We start from the raw sequence: 7,066 nt of genomic DNA on the forward strand, positions 1-7,066 counted from the left end.
CGGACAGGCTGTAGGAGAGTGTCTACTAAGATACCGGTTCCCATAAGACAACTTCCCTTTCCCACCATGGATTCCCCATTCTCCAACATTACACCCATCTGAGACGACCCATCGCAGTGTCCCCTTGGTCAGCATCCTACAATAAAAACACCAACAAAAACCTTTTCATAACATATTTATCCAACAACACATCCAATTATACAAACTAAACTGAACTATTCACCCTTGTGTATTCCCTTAGTGCCTGTCTTGTGGGTTCCCTCGACTTGCCTATTGCTCCTACACAGTGTTTCTCCAGAAACAGCAGCATGGCTGGTGGAAGGCTGCTGACTTTGATTGGAGGAGACTGCAGATGGACTTGCAGGACGTCCTCGAACAGCTGTGGGCCTTGCGGGCTCGGATTCAGACTGTACCACCTCGATATGTGCAGTCGCAGCCTTGGCTGGGTGATGGGTAACAGCAAGAAGACTGGTGGAGTGACAGTGAAGGGAGAGCAAATACTGTCATCCTGAGAGAGGACAGCAGGTTCATACTCCACGGAGACACTCTCACTCCCATAGGGCGACACCTCAGTAATCCTAGTAATCTACTGGATCACAGATTGCTGGACTGCTGTGAGAGCCTGCAACCCCTTTGAACACTGAGATCCACAGCCATGATGGCAGCAGTCTGATCCTGCATGGCAGCAAACATGGATCTCATGTCCTCAATCTGAGATTCCACTGCAGCACTGAGACGTTGGGTGTCTGCCGTCTGTGCTGCAGTGGAAGCTGAGACAATGATCACCAGACGCTGTATCATGACTGGGTCCGCTAGTGCTGTCATGGAGTTAGTGACCACTTCCACAGGGGAAAGAATGGGCTTCAAGCTCCTGTGCCATGTTGGAGCCGGTCTCCTCCATGTTCCTTGACAGTGATAACAGACTGTCTGACAGGCCTGTCAATGGACAAAGTATCTCAGTGCACATGTCCATCAGCATTCTCCTGTATGCTGTTCCAGCAATGTTCACATCTGAGTCCTGTGTATTATAACTCGTTTGTGACCTCACCCTCTGGTGAGCTGACACATGAACTATCCTTTTCCCCTGGCGTAGCTGCAGCTCACTCGTGCTCGGTGACTCACCACGTGCAGATTCCGACTCTTTGCCAGCCTCTAAGATGCACGCAGTGTAAGTATTTGATCTGGTGACTGTGAGTATCAGACCAAGTGATGGGTTTCACCATCAGTGCAGTGCTGCTGCCCTCTCTCACTGTCTCCTGGATCTGCTGTGACTAGGATGATGGCAGTTTTATGTTATCATTGTTTATTTTATTTATTTATTTAGAGATACAGCACTGAAACAGGCCCTTCGGCCCACCGAGTCTGTGCCGACCAACAAACACCCATTTATACTAACCCTACAGTAATCCCATATTCCCTACCACCTACCTACACTAGGAGCAATTTGTAATGGCCAATTTACCTATCACTTGCAAGGCTTTGGCTGTGGGAGGAAACCGGAGCACCTGGTGAAAACCCACGCGGTCACAGGGAGAACTTGCAAACTCCGCATGGACAGTACCCAGAATCGAAACCGGGTCCCTTGAGCTGTGAGGCTGCGGTGCTAACCACTGCTCCGCTGTGCCGCCCAGAAAAGTATTGGAAAGTATAAACTCAGAAGGGGGGTGTTGGGTGAGAGATTGGGGGTGGGATGGAAAGCAGGAGTTTCATGGTCCCCCCATCTGCTGCCTGTACATCATCCCAGGCATCAGGATGAGTGTGAGATGGGAATTAAGAAGGGACATAAGGCTTGAACGTAAAATCATCCTGAATACTCTCGGTGATGCCGGATGCTACGGGCTCTGTCACAGCCGGTCCCATGATATGGAGAACCATTTCCTCCCTCAGGCTCAGGGGATGAAGGTCTGCCTGGTCCCCGCCGGTTCACTGCTGCTCCCTGTGATTGTCGGCCACCATGTTCTGTAAGAGAGAGGGCAGAATGTCAGTGATTGTGTTGCACTGTGTTTGGGTGATGTTCTTGGCACAGTTGAGTAGCTGCAGGAACGTGGAGGCAGTGAGGGGTGGGTGTGAAGCTGGTATAAGTGGAATGTGTGTGAAGGTGAGATGGAGTATGTGAATGTTAGGTATGAGTCCTGAGTGTTAGGGACTGCTGATGGGTGAGTGATGGGTGTGTGGTACATTGAGCAGTGTGAGAGGTTGGTGATGTTGGGGGTAGGAGATGTCATGTGGAGATGAATTCACTGACATTGACCACCCGTGTGAACTCATTAAACTTCTTCTGGCTCTGCTGCCAGTTCCTCGGGGCCAGACTTCTTGCATTGACCTCCCTGGCCGCCTGCTCCCATTCCCTTCGGGGGGAGTTCCTCGTGGTCTCCACCCCACCCCACAGAAACAGGGTCTCTCTTTTCCTGTCATCCTCCATGACTAAGGCCTCCAGCACCACATGCGTGAACCAAAGAGCCCTCTCTCTGTCCCAGTATTCCATTTACCTTGTCTCCAATTGCAGCATTCACAGTCAGCAGCAGCAGCCTCCTGTGATTCAGTGCAGCTTCCCTTTAAGAGGGACAGAGTGCCTTCAAATGCTGAATGCTGGCTGAAAGACCATCTAGTCTCACACACAGTTAGGTCTCTGTTAAGCGTGTAGACAGACAGCAGCGCGGGTCACCATGGGCGACACGTAGATTTCATGGAAATGATGAGACAGGAGCTTTGTGTGTCACCTGCCTCAACAGAAACGGACACAGGCAGATCATGATCCCTCTGCCCAAAAAGGGACGAAAGCCGGATTTTCTCGTTCTTGCTATTTCCCTTTCCATCTTTCACATTTGCTCCCTCTCTCTCCCTCTCTTCACTTTCTGTCTCTTGCTCATCGAATCAGAGATTGATGCACCACAGAAGGAGGTCTGTTGGCCCATTGTGTCAGTGCCGTCCCTTTGAAAGAGCTATTTAATTAGTTCCAAGCCCCCTCCCCTTTCCCCAGACTCCTGCGTGTTTTCCCATTTTCAAGTATTTGTTAAATTCCCTTTTGAAAGATATTATTGAATCTGCAGATGGCAGATGGAGTTCAATCAGGGCAAATGCGAGGTGATGCATTTTGGAAGATCCAATTCAAGAGTGAACTATACAGTAAACGGAAAAGTCCTGGGGAAAATTGATGTCCAGAGAGATTTGAGTGTTCAGGTCCACTGTTCCCTGAAGGTGGCAACGCAGGTAAATAGAGTGGTCAAGAAGGCATACGGCATACTTTCCTTCATCGGACTGGGCATTGAGTACAAGAGTTGGCAGGTCCTGTTACAGTTGTATAGGACTTTGGTTCGGCCACATTTGGAATACTGCGTACAGTTCTGGTCGCCACATTATCAAAAGGATGTGGATGCTTTGGAGAGGGTGCAGAGGAGGTTCACCAGGATGTTGCCTGGTATGGAGGGCGCTAGCTATGAAGAGAGGTTGAGTAGATTAGGATTATTTTCATTAGAAAGACGGAGGTTGAGGGGGGACCTGATTGAGGTGTATAAAATCATGAGAGGTATAGACAGGGTGGACAGCAAGAGGCTTTTTCCCAGAGTGGGGGTTTCAATTACTCGAGGACACGAGTTCAAAGTGAAAGGGGAAATGTTTAGGGGGGATATGCGTGGAAAGTTCTTTACGCAGAGGGTGGTGGGCACCTGGAACGCGTTGCCAGCGGAGGTGGTAGACGCGGGCACGATGGAGTCTTTTAAGATGTATCTAGACAGATACATGAATGGGCAGGAAGAAAAGAGATACAGAACCTCTGAAAATAGGCGACATGTTTAGAGAGAGGATCTGGATCGGCACAGGCTTGGAGGGCCGAAGGGCCTGTTCCTGTGCTGTAATTATCTTTGTTCTTTGCTTCCACCATGTTTTCAGGCAGTGAATTCCAGATCCCAACAACTCGCTGTGTAAGAAAGTTCTCCTCATTTCACCTCTGGTTCTTTGTCAATTACCTTCAATCTGTGTCTTCTTCATACCGCACTTTATGACACTGGAAACAGTTTCACATTAATTACCCTATCAAAACCCTTCATGATTTAGAATTTTATATCAAATCTCCCCTTGCCCTTCATGGCTATAAAGAGAACAATCCCAACTTTTCCAATCTCTCCACGTAACTGAATTCCCAGATCCCTGGCACCATTCTTGTAAATCACCTCAGTATATTCACTAAGTCCTTGACATCCTTACCAAAGTGTGGTGAACAGAATTGGACACAATTCTCTAGCTGGGACCGAACCAATGATGTATAAACATCAGCATTTCCTCCTGAGTTTTTTTACCCTGTGTGTCTCTCTCCAACTCCAAAGGCACTACATGTTACCTTCAAAGATCTGTGTGTGTACACCCCAGGTCTCTCTACTCCTGCACCCACTTGATAATGGTATCATTTAGATTAGAGATACAGCACTGAAACAGGCCCTTCGGCCCAACGAGTCTGTGCCGAACATCAACCACCTACTAATCCTACACTAATCCCATATTCCTACCAAACATCCCCACCTGTCCCTATATTTCCCTACCACCTACCTATACGAGTGACAATTCATAATGGCCAATTTACCTATCAACCTGCAAGTCTTTTGGCTTGTGGGAGGAAACAGGAGCACCCGGAGAAAACCCACGCAGACACAGAGAGAACTTGCAAACTCAACACAGGCAGGACCCGGAATCGAAACCGGGTCTCTGGAGCTATGAGGCTGCGATGCTAACCACTGTGCCACTGTGCTGCCCTGTATTTAGTTTATATTGTTTCGCCACATACTTCCTACCCAAATATCTCACTTCACACTTCACTTTGTTAAATTACATCTGCCATGTTCCTGCCCATTTCACCAGTCTGTCTCTGTCCTCCTGAAGTCTGTTACTATCCTTCTCACTGTTTATTAACATTTCTGAGCTTCCGTCCATCTGAAAGGTTTGACATTATCCCGTCTGTACACAACGCAACGGCAATAACAAACAGCAACAGTGATCCCAACTGTGACACTGGGGAATCCCACAGTGTACTTCCCTCCAGACTGAACAATAACCATTCTCCGATACTCTCTGCTTTCTTTCACTGTGCTAATTTCCTGCATGCTGGCATTGTAAATAAAGGAACAGTCTCCCATTTATGCAACGTGTTTCATGACCACTGCATGTCCCAAAGTGACTTCCAATTAATTAATACTTCTTAACACTTAGTCAATTTCATAATGTAGGAAACAGGGCAGCCAATTTCTACACAGCAAGATCCCACAAGTAACAATGTGATGATGATCAGATCTGTTTTTGTGATGTAGATTGAAGGGTAAATACTGATCAGGACACTGGGGAGAATTCCCTTGTTTTTCGAAATAATCCCATGGGATCTTTAACATCCAAATGGGAGGGCAGCCGTTTAACGTTTCATTCGATATATGGCACCTCTGACAGTGCAACACACCCTCAGGACTGCACTACAGTGTCAGCCTTGATTCTTGTGATCAAGTCCTGCAGTGACACTTGATCCTAGAAGCTTGTGACTGAAAGGGGAGAGTGCTACAAACTGAGCCACTGCTGACATTGGCCCTTTAATCCCATGTGTTTCTAATTTGGTAACACGGCTGCTATGTGCTACTTTATCAAACGCCTGGTGAAAGGATAGGAATATTGTGAAAGTACAGGCAGCTACAATCATAGAAACATAGAATACCACAGACATAATGAGGTCATTCGACCCATCAAATCTGTGCTTGCCCTTTCAAAGAGCAATCCAGTTAGTCCCACTCCCTGGCTCTTTCACTATATCCTTGCATTTTCTCTGCTTCAGATATTATCCAATTCCCTTTTGGGATCTACTATTGAATCTGAATCCATCAGCCTATCAGACAGTGCATTCCAAATACAAACCACTCAGAAACACAAATCCCCATATCTGCTTCTTTTACCAATCACCTTAAATCTGTGTCTCTGGTTAACGGCCCCTTGGAAAGTGGAAACTGTTTCTCTTTATTTAATTTATCTAAACCCTTCCTAATGTTAAAGACCTCAATCAAGTCTCCTCTGAAAGATCTCTGCTCTAAGGTGAACAACATCAGCGACATAACTGTAATCCCTCATGCCTGCACAAATTCTAGTAAAACAGTTCTGTCCCCTCTCCGAAAGCTCCATGTCCTTCCGAAAGTGTGGTTTCTTGTATTTGATACAAGTCTCCAGGTGGAACCGAACTAGTATTTTCTATATGCTTCACATAATGTCCTTGCTTTTGCTCTTTTTTCCTCTATTTATCAAACCTAGGATCCCACATATTTATTAACGGTTTCGTTAGTCTTTCCGATCACCTTCAAAGATTTGTGTACAAACACCCCAGGTGTCTCTGTTATTTCACCACCTTTATAGTTGTATCATTTTACTTGTATTGTCTGTCCTCTTTCGTCCTTCGAAATTGTATCACAACACACATCAGCAAAGCCAAATAAATATTGAGAAGATTGAAGCCATTTTTTTCTGTCTCCGTTCCAAACATTTCCTATCTCGATCCTTCTCCTTTGTAAATGTTTGCGAGCAAGCCAAACTGTTCACAAACTTGGTTACATAGTTCACCTTGAGATGTCTTGAGATGAAATTCCGACCAAATATTCACACCATCAGTAAAACGGCCTATTTCCAGCCCCATTGGAGTTGCATAGCTGGTTAAAGAGGAAATTAACGTAATCGTGAGGAAGGATATTAGCTCTGACGATGTCGAATATGTATTCGTAGAGCTGAGAAACACGAACGGACAGAAAACGTTCGTGGGGGTTGTATATAGACCCCACAAACTGTAGTGGTGATGTTGGGAATGGCATTAAACAGGAAATTAGAGATGCATGCGATAAAGGAACATCTGTAATTATGAGTGACTTTAATCTGCTTATAAATTGGACAAATCAAATTGGTCACAATACTGTAGAGGAGAAATTCCTTGAGTGTATACGAAATGGTTTTCTGGACCAATACGTTGAGGAACCAACTAGAGAACAGGCCATCCTAGATTGGGTATCGTTTAATGAGAGAGGAATAATTGACAGTCTAGTTGTGCGAAATCCCT

The sequence above is a fragment of the Heterodontus francisci genome, unplaced genomic scaffold, assembly GCF_036365525.1.
Source record: "Heterodontus francisci isolate sHetFra1 unplaced genomic scaffold, sHetFra1.hap1 HAP1_SCAFFOLD_730, whole genome shotgun sequence".
NCBI lineage: Eukaryota > Metazoa > Chordata > Chondrichthyes > Heterodontiformes > Heterodontidae > Heterodontus > Heterodontus francisci.